Below are 19169 nucleotides of genomic sequence, written 5' to 3' on the forward strand. Positions count from 1 at the left end.
GAGTCTTGACTTGTTCCACCTAGAACAAGTGATACCATGATGTCATTGTTAGAAAAAATGAAGGCGTACAAAAGAATCTTCCACTTTAAATGTTTAATTCTGGAGAAAAACTCTTGTTTGATTTGCAGAGCACCAGATGTGACACAGCGGTGAAGTGAGAGGAGTGGTGTTTTCAGTGAAACGGAAGCAGGGGCATTACGCTGGGACATGCACCCTTGTTGTTCGCTACATTATGAGGCCAGATGGCCTGATGCTGATAGTTATGAACCAATGAAGCCGGTGTCACTGGGATAGATAACGACCTGCCACGTTAATCCTCTGCTACTTTGTGTACAGATGAAAGGAGCAGCGACAACTGAAATGGTCGTAACTTAATTACGCTGCTGTGTGATGCCACGTTTGTTCTTGGGTTGTGGGAGTGAATTCTGGGGTACTTGAATGCATCGCAGCACTTTTACAAGAGGAAACAATCCACCTGTGAGGAAATCTGTGCTTTAGTGACGGTACGGAGGACTAGCTATCAGTTACACTTTATTCAGCACCACTGTAGTGTCAAACACATTAACCTGTCCCTCATGCATCCACACAGAGAAGGTTAAGCTAATAGTCTGGCTCAGTGCAGTTTAGATTACAAATTGAATCGTAACACTTAAAATCCTGCTTCGTCTCAGGACTCTCTGAGCTTTTCATGTGAGCTGCACCCTTTTTGTTGCCCAGCTTAATTTAGTTATACTGAAACCACCTTTTCAGCGTCGCTGCAAGCTTTAGGAATTACCAAGCGAAAAATTAGCTCTGATCCCTCTGTCTCATTTTGGCACACTGACATTTCTGGGACGGACTTGTTGTGGCGGAACACGCCGTGTAAAACTGCAAAAAAGGAAAAAAAAAAACTTTGTTGAAAGAATATCTGTTCGCAAAATATGATGCCTCTAAAGGAATATCGACTCGAACGTCTGGAGGCATCATGTTCAGTTTTCTTTACCTAAATTTTGACATGTGAGGGGTTTGTTTTGTCTGGTTCTCGCCAATTGTTCCTTTTCATGTCCGAAAAGACTCGACGTCCACAGACAGCAGTTTGGGATTCAGAGAAGGTGTTTGTCAGTCGCTCCTCCTGGTATAGACGCTCTATTAGGCAAGACACCTGGGAAGTCTGAGCAACCTTTTGATCCGTTTTTGAGCATGCTGAAGAATGTTTTCTTTAGGTGGCTGGTTTTTTGATATTTTCATCTGTGTGGAGCTTTACTTGGCACAGAACACCTTAGTGCTCGTTTGGCGGGTCTGTTGGGTCTGCGAATGAGTTTTTCCAGGATTTAGTTGTGTGTTTATTTGTTGCCTGACAAAACAGCTCTACATTCTTCTAAAACTCACAATAAAAATCCAATTTTTGCTATTTGGAATTGGGATTTGACTGTAATTAAAGCATTGTTCCTATTAGAAAGGAATGCACGCTGCACCTATTGACTAGGGCTGCAACTAACGACGCGTCGACGAATCGTCTGAGCACGATACGTCGTCAAAAGCGGAAGTGAGCGCGCAATGCAACAGAAATCACCATCCGACCGGAGCGCGGAACACGGACGGACATCGGCGCTGCATCGTGCATATATTATGTACGCATGATACAACACGGACATCCGAGATCTATCGTAAATGCGGATGTCAGCGTTTACCATACAGCTGTATCTAAACGCGGACATCGGCGCTGTATCGTGCATACATAATATATGCACGATGCAGCGCCGATGTCCGTCCGTGTTCCACGCTCCAGTCGGACACTGATTTCTGTTGCATTGCGCGCTCACTTCCGCTTTTGATGACGTATCGTGCTCAGACGATTAGTCGACGCGTCATTAGTTGCAGCCCTACTATAGAGTACAGTATAGCCTGAAATCTGTCAGAAATCTGTAGATTTGGGGTGAAAAACTGAACACTCAGTCGTAATTTATTACCATCTTGTCACTGGAAATTATGCCAGATGAGGACCACATATACATATAGACTGCACACGTTTTTTCAAAGTCCTGAACAGATGTTTTGCTCAGTGGTGCAGATGAAAGGAAGCTGGAAGTGTAGCACAGATGGTTGTCCATACCTGTTTGCGCATGTGCATGAGCTTTTGTGTTTATCCTCTGGTGTGTGTGTGTGTGTCCATGTGTAGTAACACCAGACTTCATTTTTCAGATGGCAGCAGTGATCCCGTTGTCTTGCGCTGTCACCTCGCCAGACTGGGAGAGCAGCTGATGGCGGTTATCAAATTCCCACCGGTTCTCTGTCAGTCGCTTAACCATTCATGTCCAATGTACAAACCTCCTGCCAGGGTCTCGGGGGGTTCTCCTGTTAAATCAAGGTTAAATCAAATCAGTCCTCATGTCCACATGATTAGGCCTTACCAAATTGTTAATTATCCCGAGCAGTGGGGGGAGCTGATGAAAGCGGTGGACAATAAAAGAAGTGGCAGGAAGACTGTGGCACTTTGATAGAGTGCTCTATTATACAGTTGTGGTTTTGTGCATTCTCCTACCCCAGATTCACTTCATAGGGATTTAAAGATCAATATAAATTAAATTTGTTCTAAACTTGGTCTGTTTGAGCTGCTGGCCAGCCAAACTAAGCAATTTGAAGATGTCACCTTGGTTTTCAGGAACTTTTAAGGGCTCTTTTTTCACTATTTTGATGTTTTACGGGCAACACCGCAAAAATAATCAATAGTTGGATAAATCTGACTCGTCAAGTGGGAGTGACGCTTGTCTGGCAAATAGCCATCACCACAAATATACCTGCTGTCTTTACCATACCAAACCCGCTGCTTCCATGACTTTGCAGATCAGCCAGGATACGTTCATGGATCCAACAGGCTCCGTGCCTTTAGGTCAACCAATATAGCAGCACTGTTTCTGTTTTTTCTTTTTGGTCTATAAAGTGAGTCATTTGAAATTTAGCTCCGGTGTCTGAGCTTTCCTTCTGTTGCTCTGCCAGAAAATGGCTTTGTCAGGCTATTTTAGCTGAGGCTTCAGAGATTACATTTCCCCAGATTTGCTATTCTGGGAGTAAAATGGCCTTTGCGGTGTAACAGGCTTCTGATGGGAAACGCTCCCGAAGCCCTGGGTCACTGTGACTTCTGGGCTCGCAGAAATGTAGATGTTTGGCGTTCGGACGAGACTCGAGGAAGCAAATAAATACACATCAAAACACTAGGGCTGGACCCGAATATCCGAATATTCATTTGCTACGGTGGTGATATTAATTTTGGTATCCGAATATTCGCCTCGCCTCGCCCCCGGTCGGAGGTTACTGGGTGGAAAGAATATTCGGTGTTACTGTCTTCCCTCCACCTTCGGCCCACATCGGCTCATCCCATCGTGTGATCACATAAACATATACACATATGTCTATATGATCACCCCCACCTCCCCCCAGACGAAAATATTCGGACCTCGTCTCTTCCCTTCGCCTTCAGCTCATCCCGTCGTGTTCAGCTCATCTCGGCTCATCCATTCGTGTTTGTTACCACCACCCGACTCTGATGTCACGCTTCACTTCGTTGCATAAACACAAGACAAGATGCTGAAGACCGGTGTTTGGGAATTCTTCAGTATAACCGAAGAAAAAACGAAGGCAACATTTGGACCCGGGAGACTAGACGAACGGATCCGAATATTCGGGCCGTCTCCGCCACAAGCCGCCGCCACCCACCCCCTCGAATATTCGTCTTTAATAGGGCCCGAACATTCGGAGGCCAGAAACCACTATTCGGGCCAGCCCTACAAAACACAAACGCAACACTCGGCTTCTTATTTTGACGCACGTGCTGCTAAATCTGCCCTCTGCGACGGAGACCGACGGATGAACCGCTCACGTCCTAAACTTTGCACGTAGTCTTGGTAGCGAGCTTAATCTGCCCACACTCATCATTTCCACATAATCTCAAGACCCTTCTTTAATCCACAGATATCTGTAAGCTTTCACTATAAGCCCCCGGAAAGCCACACTCTGCATGTGTGTGTGTGTATGTTGTCTTCGGACACGTTTCCATGCACTGGTATATCTCTCCGGCTCTGGGCGTATTTGTGTTGACTCGAGTCTTCACCCCACCCTGCAGCAGTAATGAGTATAAGACTGGGTGTGACAGGCGTCGGGCAATCTCCATGCATTATTTAGCTAATGGCCAGGTGTGCAGATGCTTTAGTGTCCCAGTGGACTGATGCTGCCCTCCACCATGACCCTGTGTTGTTGTTTTTTTCAGTTTCTCTGCCGGTTGCTCACCGTGATTTTTCTGGGGATCCTCCCAGCAGCTAATGCAGCCTCCCTGGGGTGTTCGTTTGAAAGCCTGAAGCCACCCACAGTTTTAAGGGCTAATATCTGAGCTCTGAGTGCTGAAATTCCCATCACATTTACATGATCAAAAAGGCAAATCAAGACCGGTCACACCAGGACACCAGAGCTGTGCAGAGATGGAGTTTTCATTGGGAGATGGCAAGCTGCGTGCACAGTTTCATTTTCCTTCCATATTATTATTTCATATAGATATATGCGCGCTTATTGCACATATTGAATTTTATAGTACTGCTAATATTGACAGAGAAAATATATTCCTCTGTGCCATTTGTTCTCCCATCTCAAACCTTTTGCCGTTTATAAAGATGATGGTAATTTCAGTAAGGGAGTCAAATGAATGTGTATTTAAAATTATTCCTTGTTTGAAATGCTGTTTCCATTTACATCTTATTTTATAATGGATGTTTCAGGCATTTTATTGACTAATCAAATAATAATCATCATAAAAAAAGACCAAAGGGAGACATGAATAATGAGCATAGTTGTTAGCTGCATCACTTGCATTGTTTTTGCCTAAAAGGGCGACTCCTCGTCTCTCCGGGGCGGCGCGGGGTAGATGTTTTGGGGCAAATGGAAGTAATTAAAGAAACGAGACATCAATCTTTCCTCGCTCTCACCGTGCGCTGTTGTGTAAACCACCAGTTTAATTTATTTGTCCCCGATTTTCCTGCACCGAGGCAATAAGGTGTGAAGGGCCTGCTCAACTTTGCACCAGCTGAGGCCTGAGCTTGGAAGCTAACGATGCTAATTGCAGTCATTAGCTTGGCTTTAGGGGAGCGGCTCAGATGTTGTTTGGACATGGAGACGGCGGTGACACATTGTGCTGCATTGTGTAGCGTCATCCAAAGCTAACTGGAGCGCCATAGAGCGCCGGCTGGTGTAATTGGGAGATGTTAATTAGTCTATTGGATGGAGCTTGTACCCTCTTGAGTATCGCCTTTGTGTGCTGCCCTTTTCTGTGTACAAAGCCAACCTAATGCTTATGTCAGTGTAAATGTCTGAATATATGGGTGTGTGAGAGAGAGAGAGAGAAATCGTAGGAGAGTGTGTATCTGTTTGCATATATGCACGCGACACTCTGGGGTCTAGCTAATGAGGCAGTCATTTGTTTAACGTAATCACCCGCTAGTTTATGCCACCCGCTTCCCCTGGCACAGCTCTATTCTAAAAAGGGTGTGTTTGAATCTCATTAACACCGCCACACTCACCCCCACCTTCCTGCCCTCCCCTCGCTCTCCCCATTCAGCATGCTGAAATGGACCATCAATACCCGGCCGCCGGCGTGCCAGCCCAGCATTAGTGATGCCATTCACCGGGGGATGCACCAATAGCGCTGTCACTCTCAACTCTTTTTGGCTTCTCTGCGGTAATTTCCACTAAAATATGTTGAATACTGAAAAGAGGCTGTTTTTTTTTCTTTCCTGCTTCTGCTTCATACCACTAAGCAAACAGCCAAGTTCTGGGATTTTAAGCACAGGCTGTCAAAAGATGCTTCACATGAATTGCTGCCACACACAGGATGAGAGGTGGTGAGATGTAATGAAGCCAAATATCTCTGAATAGGCAACCCTTTTTTTTTTTTTTTACAGCTTCTCCGTACAGCAGAGTGTAAACACTTCCTTGCATTTGATGGTGTTTTCAAGCAAATAAATTCTTATCTGCCGTGATGTTTGTTTTGGCTTGAGTGGATTTTTTCCCCCCCCGATTACAACAAGAGAAGCGGGAGATACAAGACTGCATTTAATCCTGAACATTAACCAAACCAAAGTAGGGGGCTGAAATCAGACGTTAGTTCTCTGGGTAGGAATAGCAGCTTTGCATAACAGGTTTTATTCACATTACGTCTTAGGTAGCAGCAATGTCGTATGTTGGTGGTTTTAGGAGCCCGCATAATCTTGTTTAGCCGGTACTGGCACACATTTTTACTGGATGGCCAGTAAATCAGCAAGATAAACCATTTGTAATTCCGCTTATCTGCAAATCAGTTGACAGACACCCTATCTGATCCTCCAGCTGCCTGTCTTCTCAAAGATAACACACATCACCTGATAGGCCGAGAGAGGATCAGCTGCCGCTAATGAAAACAGGCCTTTCATCACTCTTCTGTCTCGGAGTGAAAATGCAGAGGCCAAAATTTTATAAAGCACAAACTTGGCCCGAAGTCATGTTAGCATTTTTTTGAGCAGGAAGAGGAATAAACACCTCACATCAAAGATGAACACAGATATTTCTGGCTGCATCTTTGCCTCCGCTAAACAAGTGTTTTGTGTTTGATCTATCCTTCATGTTTCAGTTTTTCAAAGTAGGCGCAAATTGCACTTGAGGGAAGTGCTTTTGCAAATCAGGGCCCGAGTGTAACGAATGGCTTAATCAGAGCTGCTTACACGGAGAAGGCTGCAGACATCAGACGGCTGCGAGGGATCAGGCTGGAGAAGTTCAGCCGCACGTTCGCTGCTATCAAACCCGAAATCATATGAACCAAAGTGCCTTAACGCGGGGAGCAGCTGAAACTGTTTCAAACATGCACAGTCACGAGCTGCAGAGGACAGCAAACGCATTGGTCTGTTTTTACTTACAGTCGTCTCAGAAAGAGTTCAGAACCCAGACTTACTTTTTGCACATTTTCCATGTCGTGGATTTCAGAATAATAACTTGTATTTTTGCCTCTTATTCTAGTCTCATTATTCTGCCAATATTATAAAGTGAAAGTCTGTTTTTACAAAGTGTTGCAAATTTGCCCTTAATCTAGTCTCATCATCGCACCCATATTATAAAAATTAAGGCACGTTTTTAGAAAGTTTTGCAAATTTGCCTCTTATTCTGCTCTCATTGTTTTACCCATAATATAAAAGTGAAAGCAGGTTTTTCAAAAGCTTTGCAAATTTATTTTAAAAATCCTGTTTGCTTTAATCCTTCAGAGCTTTCCTAAAGTCTACTGTGGCAAATTGAATTTAGCAGGTGTAGTTTAAAAGGAGATACCTGTGTGCAGACATATAAAAGTTCCACGATTCACGTTGCATGTCAGGACAAAATCTAATCCAAGGAATTCTCTGTAGACGTCTGCAGCCAGCGTAGATTAGAGCGAGGATATGAAACCATTTCCCCCTACAGTGATGCCAATTGTGGCAGCATCACGGCATGAGGAGACTGGTCAGAACTGAGGAAAGGATCAATGCACCCAATTACAGGGAGGTTCTTGCAGAAAAGCAGCTCCAGAGTGCATGCAACCTGAGACTGGGGCGACGTTTCATCTTTCAGCGTGACAGCGAGCCAAAAACCGTACAGCCAACACAGCGCTGGAGTGGCTTCAGGACAAGTCTCGGACTGTCCTTGAGCGGCTCAGCCAAAGCCCAGACTTGAAACCCACAGAAATGTGTGGAGAGACCCGAAGGTGGCACTTCACAGATGCTTCCTGTCCAATCTGATGGAGCTCGACGGGAATCAACTGTCCAAATCCAGCTGTGTAAAGCTTGTTACCCAAGAAGACTGTAGCTGCTGCCAGAAGGGCTTATAAAGCACTAAATTAAGGAATTAATTATGTGTAAATGAGAAATTTAAGTATTTAATTTTCAATAAAAAAGGGCTACTCAGTCTAGATTCAGAGGAGAAATGTCAGTTTTATTCTTTTAAAATAGAATTTACAGCACGATACAAGGAGCAAAAGAATGAACCAACAAAAGAGAAAACATATTTGTGTGAATATTCATTGGCATGTTTGTAAACACATAATAATGAATTACTTTTTTTTGTTTAAAATTTTTATTAAGGCCAGAAAATTGAGAAAAATGTCCCTCACAATTTCTCACATCTCAAATTTGTCATCTTGAAGCTGTTGTTTGACCAAAACTGTTGATAAATTTTCAGAAATTTCCAAAAACATGTTTGCATTTCATCATGGATAATTGAGATTTCATTTAAAATGAAATCTAGAGCACAATAAAATGCACAAACCAAACGTGTATAAATGTGCTATGGTACTTTCATTAACTTAAAATCATGAATTACATTTTTCCTTTACATATTTGTTTGTCTGTTAAATTCTAGAAAATGTCCATCGCTGTTTCCTACATCTCAAACTGAGATCTTGAAGCTGTTGTCTGAAAAACAGTCCAAAAATCTGTGATAATTTCATTCACAATACAACAGAAATGCCAGAATGAAGTGTCTCCACGGTGCCTGTACACATGGATCGTGGTTTTATTCAGGTTCTTTGTTGTGTGGCAGCTATTCAGAGCTGAATCATAGAGGTTTCTAGAGAGAATGTACCAGCAAAGAGCCCCATGGTGTTGGACGATTGGGGATATCTACCCACTGACCTCTCGTCTTCTTTCTTCTGTACTTGCAGCCAAACTGAGACATGCATGGAAAGTCATGAAACCATTCCAAATAGACCTGCAGCTCTGATACTCCTGCATAAGATCCACCACATGAACATGCTACCAGATAGATCAGTAGTTGTTTAGGCTCTTGCTAAATGGCACCAGACAAGCTGTTTCTTCTTGTCTTCTGAAGCATGAAACACATTGAAATGCTTTTGATGTGGTTTCCTGCGAGGAGAATGGACCAAGAAAGATGTGTGTAAAATATGCAGCCGCTGTCTCAGGCTGAATAGTGAAAAGACCTCACAACGCACGATGAAGCCCGCTTCAAAAAAGTCTCAGACGGGAACCTTCACCTCTGCAGGCGCCGTCATAAACAATCACAGTCTGCATTCTCTAAGATCCGGCTGCACTTGTCGTGAAGGTAGACGGTGTTTCAGAGGTTTGGAAGTGGTGTTTTTATTCAGCGGTATCTGTGATAGTTAAGCTTGAAGGTCTTCTACTTGTAGCAGAAACTGGTTAAGAGGTAAAGGGATTATTTATCCTTGAAGTAAGCTGGAGGTGCTGAATTATTGCATGTGGAGCCTGAGCGGACAGAAATAGAGCAATAGAATGAAACACACCATTTGAAGGAAAATGATCCAAATGGTATCCCCAAGAATTAAAAAAAAAGCAAAAAAAAAAACAGGCCATCGACTGCAACTTTATTTCTTTTTCTTGCACTCATGGCTGATTTTGTTGCAGTATTACCAGCTACAAAAGCTTTACTCCGCATATGACGTTTGTGACTTCCTACAGAACACCTTCCATCAAATACAGGGTGACACAAAAAACGGGAACTTTTTCACAATCCAATAAAACCAAGAGTGATGGAAGAAAAATATTTTATTCATAGTAATTGAAACCTTAAAACATGCCATTTAAGAAACAATGATGGAATTTTCATTTTTTTAAAAATGACTTCCTGTAGATGGCGTCCTCCTGTACGAACGCATTCTTGAAATCTACCTGGGGCTGTCTCAAGAGTAAAGTGTACACGACTTGACCAAGAACTCTGGATGAGTTAAAACAGAGAATTCAGGATGAAATTCACAGCATCACAGCTGAGATGTTGCAGCGGTCAGTGAGGAATCTCAACAGCAGATTTCAAGAATGCGTTCATACAGGAGGACGCCATCTAAAGGAAGTAATTTTTAAAAAATGAAAATTCCATCATTGTTTCCTAAATGGCATGTTTTAAGGTTTCAACGACTATGAATAAAATATTTTTCTTCCATCACCCTTGGTTTTATTGGATTGTTAAAAAGTTCCCGTTTTTTTGTGTCACCCTGTATGTGAGAAAAAAGAAGAATTTCTGATTTTTTTTCAAGATTATTTTCAAATATTTTGCTTTTACGTTGAAAGAATCAGGGGTCTGCTGCTTAAAGCGTACTGTATGTGATCATATGGTTTGTATACAAACTGCTCACCCAGTGAGTTGCCTCAAATTTCCATTTCTCGAGAAAATGTGTCCAAACTTTTGAGTATGTATCATTCTTTTTTTATTTACTTGTTTATTTATTTTATTTATTGCTCATTCTATTATATTTTTGGGTGATACAGGGTTAATTAAATAATCCATTGACACTAAATGTGGACAATGAGTCAACTGGACTCAATGATTTCAGTTTAGCTTAAAATTAAATTCCAAAATAAACTCTTATTTCATGTAATTGTCGAGATCCTGCAGCACGAATGATAAAGGAAACATAGAGGGAAGATTTCTTTTCTTGTGATCCCCAATTACAGAACAAAAAGTCTGCAAAACTTTGTGTCTTTGCAATGAATCACAGATGGAGAAAACTGTCGGCGCTTACTGACTTTCACTGAAACACGAGACCAATTTCACTGAAGTTTCTTAGCCCTTAGGATTTAAAATGGGGGGTTTTACGGCGAAAATGGAAGGACCATTATGTAACCAGATGAGCATCTGGACATTCTCCTTGTAATTGGAACGATTATTAATGCAGGAGGCCAAGAGGCCAGCTGAGTCCTGCCATCGCCCCTGTGCCGTTTCCTCTGGGAGCCCAACTGTCCCGTAGAGCTGAGGGCCAAATCAATGGCTCTGATTTGGACTGCAGCTGGGTCTTCTCTACAAAACATTATCTCCCCCACCACAGGAGATACCGGCTGCCTTATTGAAATAAATGACTGCTCATGCTAGCAGCTGTAAGGTGAATGAGAGAGAAGACGGCCATGCATCTAAACGTGACATGAGCACGTGGTACATGTAGAATAGCATTAGCTGTCACTTATCCTTCATCATGATCTATGATGTGATTTAGCCGTTTGACCTGTTTTAATTAGCACTGCCTTGTTTCTTCATGCTTTTATCTACTCATTTATTCTTTGTATTTTTATGGGTTAAGTTCACATATGAAGGAATCTTGTCCATAAAACATAGAAAGGCATGAAAACATCACTTCTAAGTCGAGGAGGGCTCTACTGAGAATCAAGTCACGACTAAACAATACGGTCTACAAACTGATCTCATTGTCAGCCTGCAGTTTTTAGAAACTCCTGCGTCCTGCTGCTGAGTAGTTTAACTTCAGCCTCTATTTCTGGCCTCTAAACAGTATTTATAAGCTTTTTAACAGGGAGTGAACCCGTTCGGTTAGCTTTAATGTGTAATTTATCACACGCTGCATTTCTTTACTCTCATTCTTTCAACCTATCCAACCAAAAGTGCTTACATTTAAGTACTTTTCTCATATAGAGTACTTTCTGCACTTTACTGTGAAGTGGTATTGAAGAGGTTCTACAGTAAGTGTACATAAGCACAGCATCATATCCAACACTTTATTTAATAATGTTGGTTAATTATTGGCAGAAAAGGCCCCAGACAGTCATTAATGTGTTGCAGAGAGCGCCAAGAGGACGTAAAAGTCACGGATTTGGTATGTTGAGCTGAACAGCCATGAATTCATATACAACATACTATATGCTGCGTGATAACTACTTTGGCATTCACGCTCAGCGCAAAGCTGTTGCTAAGCTCTCCAGGCTGCTGAAGTCGTCACATGTAGCACTTTGAGACATAGAGGAAAAATTAGCCAAAATACTCATTTTAATTGACGTCAGTAGTTCTTAATTCTATATTTTTGATAAAGACCAGTAGGGCTGGCCCGAATTAGGGTTTCTGGCCTCCGAATATTCGGGCCCTATTAAAGACAAATATCCGAATAATCGTTCCGCCCGCAACGTCCGACGGGGGGCGGGGCTTGTGGTGGAGACGGTCTGAATATTCGGATCCATTCGTCTGCCTCTGAAGAATTCCCAAACAGCGGAGGTCTTCAGCATCTTGTCTCGTGTTGATGCAACGAAGTGAAGCGTGACGTCAGAGTCGGCAGCAACCCGGCCATTCGAATATTCGGATACCAAAATTAATATCCGGATACCGCCGTAGCAAACGAATATTCGGATATTCTGGATATTCGGGTCCAGCCCTAAAGACCAGTAGAAAAGGGAGTTTATTTAGAATTTACCAGCCTTTACTTTAAGATTGTTTATCAAGAACTTGAATAATTATAATGCCAACACAGCAATGGGGGAAAAAAAACACATTAATAAATGCATTTACACCTATAAAATAAATGAGGATGGACGTTATGTAAAGAGAGCAAGCAAAAGCATGGAGAGTGACCAGGACAGCTATGAGGGGTTGGTTTGGAGTCAAATGAACTCACTGCTTTCAGTTTAGCTTAAAATGCAGTTTTATTTCATGTAATTGTCAAGATTCTGCAGCACGAATGATAAAGGAAGCGCAGAGGGAACATTACTTTTCTTGTGATCCCAATTAAAGAACAATGATCGGCAAAACTTTGCGTCTTTGTAATGAATCATAGATGGAGAAAACTATCAGGACTTACTGAAAGAGGAGACAAATTTCAGTTTTTCTCTAAAAATCTCAAGAACTTGAATAATTACAATGTCAACACAGCAATGGAAAAGTCATTAATAAATGCGTTTAAACCTATAACGGATGGATGTTGTGTAAAGAGAGCGAGCAAAAGCATGGAGAGTGACCAGGACACCTATGGGGGGGTTGGTTTGGACCTGGCATCACCACGCAGGTACCCAGCAGCTGCCTCTGCTCTAACAGACATCAAATCTGTCCGCTGGGTGATGGGTTGTGATGCTAAGCCTGGAGGTGGTGGAGGGGTTGTGGGTGTTTCTGGACTGCAACGCTCATCGACTGGTCCCCTGGCGGCCGCAGTTTTCACCAGAGGATGGGGGTGACGAGAGGACTAGGCAGCTGCAGACTAGCATGAATCAGGAGACCTGCACAGGAGTCATGAAAAGGTCAACAGAGGGCAAAAGGGCTTTATTATCACAGGTATGGTAGGCGGCTTATGTGACTGGGAGGGCGCAAGCTTAGGGTCTGTTCATGCAACTGAACTCCATGTTTTCATAACGGGCTTTCATGGCATTTTGCATTTAAGTGAAATTATTAGGTCAAATAATTTCACTTAAATGGAGCATAATCCATCATCATGATTAATATGATTACATTTTTAATGCAATTAACCCATCTGCAGTGCAGACTCTGGAAACGCATTTCAGGCAGTTTTTCCAAGTAGGCTTATCGCCACACATGTGAAAATGTTCAGTTGACCCGGTAGTGGCAGAACCAAGCAACTTGAAATGGAGGATGGTAAACAGAAGGCTGGCAAGTCGATGGGAAATATGAATGCTGTATATTTATATGTATTCCCTTCTTTCTTGAGTCCATTTGCTCATACAAAATGAAACATGATTAGATAGAAAAATGAATGATTTTTGTGTTTAATCTGATTATAAATTGTAATCGTTTAGTCGTTATCACCCAGGTCATACATCCATCCTCTATACACCGCTTTATCCTCACTAGTATCCTCACTAGAATAATATTGCTCAAGTAGAAGTAAAAAGTAGTCATTCAAAAATTACTCAAGTAAGAGTAAAAAAGTACTGAAAGTACTGAGTAACTGTTTGACTGTAATGTCTGATTTAGATCTTTAGAAATGATGTGATCAGACAGACAAAAATTTAAAATAAAGTGCAAATTCTGGTATTTCCAAATAATAAAATAAAAAATAGCAAAATTAAATAACATCTTTAAAAAATGACGAGTTCAGGCACAAGAAACACAGATTTCCAAATCATGGTTTTTCATAGCATACAGCCAGTCAAACAGTTACTCAGTACTTTCAGTACTTGAGTAGTCTTTCCACCAAATACTTTTTTACTCGAGTAATTTTTTGAATGACTGCTTTTTACTTCTACTTGCGAAATATTATTCTGAAGTAACATTACTGTTACTTGAGTACGATTTTTTGGCTACTCTGTCCACCTCTGCAGACAAACAATCACATTCACACCTACGGACAATTTAGAGTAACCGATTAACCTCAGCATGTTTCTGGACTGTGGGAGGAAGCCGGAGTACCCGGAGAAAACCCACGCATGCTCAGGGAGAACATGCAAACTCCATGCAGAAAGATATAGGGTTAGGGATATTCTCACTGCTTAAACTCAGCAGATCATACCATTTATCTCTTCTGCTTGGTTTGCTGATGCTGTTTTTTTTTTTTATCGCTGATGTTTTTACGTTACTTTACATTCGCAGCCGAAGCTTTAGGTTGTATGAGAGGCCAATAAAAGGACAGCCGGTGTGTGAACCCTGCATGCATTTGGCCACCACTACCTGACCTCACCACACATCCACAAGTGTAAGAACCTCTGAGTCCTTTTGCATTCTGACCTTACTTTCGCAGCCCACTTTAATTCTGTGAACAAAACGCCCTTTTATTATTTACAGAAAACGGAGAAGGTGACACCTCTGCTGAGCCAGCCAGATGCTGAAAAGCCTGTTTATCTTCTGCTTCTAGTCATTTTAATTCTCCCTACGCTGACCGAAAGCAGCCGCTGCAAAGCTACAGACTGTTCAGAATGCTGCTTTCAGGGTTTTAGCTGAAACTAAAATAAGCGAACTGACTGCTGGTGTTTGCAACCTTTAGCACCCTGCTTCTGTTAGAATTGATTTTAAAGTCCTTCCCATAGTTTTAAAGGCAACTAAACGGCCTCATATCACAGCCTTCCTATTGCTCTGCAATCCTCCGTGAATTCTAGCATCCTCCGCATCTGCTCTTTTAACTATTCCCACGGTTACCACAAAAACCTTTGGGGATGCTAATTTTAGTTATTATGCTGCAAAAATACATAACATTCTGTCTTTAAATAGTACACCTGCTGACTCAGTGGACAATCTGAACAATAAATCTAAATATGTCCTTTTAATTTAGCCTATAAGTGATACAGTTCTGTTTTATTTAGCCAAGGAAACTGTGTTAATGCTGTTTAACTCATCTTTTTGTCCTTTGTTGCTGTATTGTTTGGATGCTAGACTTCAATCATTCACTGCTATCCTTTAAACAGGCAAAGATAATCCTAAATACACTGTGACACTATTGCTAACGCCAGTGCTGACAGACAAATCTGAGCTCCGCAAATTAGAAAAAGCATCCAGTTTGAAAGCGTGTCTCTTCCCCGTCAGTGCCGAAGGTGCCATCCAGAATGACAATCTTTGTTGATATTGCCAAAAGCAATTTGTTGAACATACATATTTGCTTGCTAATAAATGTGGAAATGAAATACAAACAGTCGGAGTAATGTAACAAATGACTGTCTGATTACCAGAATGCAATCTCTCAGGGAAGAACGGACCACTGATATAAGGCAAATCAAATATGTAGTTACAGAAAGCTTTGGGTTCCACTAAATTGTTTTTTTGATGAGAAAATATAAACCGTGTTTGCGCTGGAACACGGAGTTTCGTAATGTGTCGAAACAGCAAAACAATGTTCTCCCAAAGGACGGTAATAATCCCAAAGCTCGGTAAGTCAAAGATGTCTGCAACGGTGATGTGAGGGAGCAGCTTTCTATTTGATGGTGGAAATTTGCTGCTATTGAGCTGAATTCAGGTCTTTCGACCTCTTTTACCGCAGTGTTCTCATGCTTGTTTCTTCTGTATTACCCCTTTGGCCTTGTGTGTTTTTCAGACTTTTTTTTTTCTTGAATGTTTTTTAGCATATCCACTTTTTTACAGACACTTCACCTCTGTCAGGTCGGCGGTGAAGGTAATTCTTGATGGTATTACATGAAGTAGACAGTCTGTATCTGCGTTTTTTATCTCGGTTGTCAACAGCTACGACGGAGGAAGGTTCAGCTTTACTTCCTATTTAAAGAAAAAGAGGGTTCGGAGAGACTTTTTCTGTCCTCTACTTCTCCTATCTCATTTTCTTCCCTCTTTCATCCTCTCTCTACATCCCCTCAGGGATTTCTGTCTGATAGGAATGTGTTTTGTTGTGCTCCTTCCTTCTCTTCCGAATGTCAACTTCAGGTGCTTCTTTTCTGCTCATGCCGTTGCGTCTTCTGCATTCTCTTAATTAAAATTCCTGTTTGTGCAGTTGCTCCTCACACCTCGGCCTGTTTTTAGCTCCTCTGTTGCCGTCTTTTTCTTGTGCTTCTTTAAAGTTGAACTCATTCCTTTCCATCTGAAGCCGCCATGCAGCACAGGATCCTAGAAAATCAGCCGACCTTTGGCGATTATCCTGTGATATTTTTTGTCAGTAATGTGGCAGCAGAAGCTCTCACATGCGGAGTCATGCCTTTGGTTTTGGGTTTAGACAGCTTCTCTCTCTCTCACTTTATTCCCATGTGGCTCTGCACTGTCCAAACTTTCCCACAATGCTTCAGTTTGTGGCGGCGGCTGAGGAGATGACAGGATTGTTCCAGGTCAGCCACGGAGCTTCGACCTCTACACCTCTCTGCCTCTTATCCAGAAAACGGCACACTCGCTCACCTAAGCCAGCTTGATTTCACCTCAGAGTCTTAGCCTTTAGTCACGCTCTGATAAGTGATTGACTAAAATGGCGGGCTGTCACAACAAAGCTGGGCATTAAGCTCACACTTGACTCGCTCACTCTTGACATCCCGGTTACCCACTGATGTTTGTCGGCAAAATCAATTCAGCATTAAATCCGGGGTTTTGGATAGAGGGAGTGAATTTCTCTGTTATGATGAAGAAAAAAGTTCTCTATGTGGTTGTCTGTTTTTGCCCAATAGCTGCCTGCCCACTTAACCGTAAGTTTTTGGGTTTTTTTGGGGGGGGGTTGTACAATTTTTTTTCTTTGACGGTCTTGTGATTGCCTCACGCTGTCTTATGCCCTCCCCATGATAATGTGTGTTTATGTCTAACACAGAGAATTTATGTTCATTCCTCACAAAACTGGAAATATATTCCATGCATTACATGTTGCTTCAGGGAACATATGTAGATATGTGTGAGTGTGTGAGAGACGAGGTGAGGGTGAGACTATAGCTGGGTTTCCATTACAGTTTTTCGCAAAATAAAAGCGATATTTCGAAAATTTCGACAAAGTATATTTGTGCTTTGAACGTGTTTCCATTGAAGGTTGTTCTGGGCAGAAGCATCGCAACTCTTGTAAAATATCATCCCGTGAGATTTCACTGCAGGAAGATGGACGCTCAAAACCTGTTTCTATCTCCTTCTAACACTCTGCATTCCTCTGCTGTTTGCTGTCTAGTATGGCAGTGATGTTTTTGTCAAGAATAATGGCAAGAAAGTCTCGGTCTCCTCTTCTGTCCACACGTACCGCGCCATGTTTACTCCGAGAGAACTGGTCATGTGACCAGGTACGTCACGTCCGGTGACGTATAATTGCGGAAAAAGTGTTTCCATTGCGCTTTTGCGATATTTTTCAATACCGAAACGTCTGAAAAACCACCTCATGAGAGCGTAAAAACTTTTTACCGATATTTTAGTCCTTTTTTGAAATTCAGGTGTTTCCATTACCAGTTTTTTATTGTGCTATTCACATTTTGCACATATCTAAGGGTAATGGAAACCATGTCTACAAGCCTTGTGGGAGATTTATTTCATTACTTAATTAGTTACTTATTTGCATCCATACATCAGTCATGCTGTTTATTAATGTTTAGGCTGAAATGTCTTGACTAAAACTAAAGCACAGATATTCTTGGTGATCAGTGAATGAAGCTTCCAAACATTTTCACTGGACTTTCTGATCAGCGCCACCAACAAGGCAAAGTTACGATATCTTAAGGAACTTTTTCAGTTGATAGACTGTATGGTAAATGCATTTTTGCAAGTCAGACAGTGAGCAAGACTCTGTTTTTGTATTCGCTTGCCCCTTTCCAATGCACCTGCATCATTAAATAGATGTGCTAAGTCAATCCACTGGACTTTAAGAAAGTTCCTTGAAGACGTTTCACCTCTCATCCAAGAGGCTTCTTCAGTTCTGGTGGTGGTTGGTGTTGCCTCAGCTTTTAAACCTCTGTGAGGTGTGTCCAGGGCTATTATTCCAACGACCAAAACCAAAAGTCATCTGACTACTCAACAATGGTGTTTTGGTTTTGGTCGTTGGAATAATAGACACACCTCACAGAGGTTTAAAAGCTGAGACAACACCAACCACCACCAGAACTGAAGAAGCCTCTTGGATGAGAGGTGAAACATCTTCAAGGAACTTTCTTAAAGTCCAGTGGATTGATTTAAACTACTCTGAATACCATGACCTGGATGAATGAGAACCTACACAGACATCTAGATGTGCTAAGAATGTATTTGTTATAAACAGACAGATTAGGGCATTTTGTTTGTTTATGTTCTCCTGTGGCTAAATAATGACTTTTATGATCCCCTAACTTCTCCTCTGTGAGGTTCACATTTGTTGTTTCGGTGAAATGTTTTGATAACTACTGAAAGTCTGTGTAATCCTCATATCAGTCCAGCACTTACAAAACATTCCCCTCAGCTGTGTTTAGTTAGTGAATGTAAGCATGCTAACATGCTAAGCTAACATGCTGAACGTGGTAGATGTATACCTGCTGAACATCCTCGTGTTACTGTAAGTCTACCCTGCAGATTTTACCATTCAGCTCGACACCGCTGCACCTAAATGCATCCTCACAGAGCTTGTATGGCTGCAGACTCTTAATCTCGTCTGTTTGTGTGTGAGACGAAGCTTCAGCCCTGTGCCCTTGTCCTTGTCACGGAACAAAATATCTTTGTGTACCTCATACTCTTCAATATGCTGCATCTCTTCAAGGAACTCCACCACAATCTGAATGCCCCAATTGCAAGCAAAGCAGTAGAAGGAAATTGAAGCCTTCCAGTATTTAAGTTTTATTAGAGGTCTTTTTGATGAAAATCTTGCAGCTGCTTTGCCACAGTTGAGGATGGATGATCTTTAGTAGACTGATCATTAGTTGCTCGTGCATTTTCTGTCATATTAATTCACTGTTGCCTTTTGGATCTTTGTCTCTGAGGACAAAAAGAGGCATCTTGCTTGTGATACTGGAACTTGAGGCTTAAAAGAGAGCCTTACATCCCCCCATGATGCTGGACTTTTCACAGCTATGTGCAGTAGAGCTTTATTCATCCAATCTTCT

General features: G+C 42.0%; 1 protein-coding gene across 1 annotated transcript in view; it reads left to right on the forward strand.

The window, feature by feature from the left end:
• LOC110967435 (kazrin-like) overlaps nucleotides 1-19169 on the forward strand; it is a 242689-nt gene that overhangs the window by 124336 nt on the left and 99184 nt on the right. The window lies entirely within an intron of this gene.

Source organism: Acanthochromis polyacanthus, chromosome 6 (assembly GCF_021347895.1).
Source record: "Acanthochromis polyacanthus isolate Apoly-LR-REF ecotype Palm Island chromosome 6, KAUST_Apoly_ChrSc, whole genome shotgun sequence".
NCBI classification, from domain to species: Eukaryota; Metazoa; Chordata; class Actinopteri; family Pomacentridae; genus Acanthochromis; species Acanthochromis polyacanthus.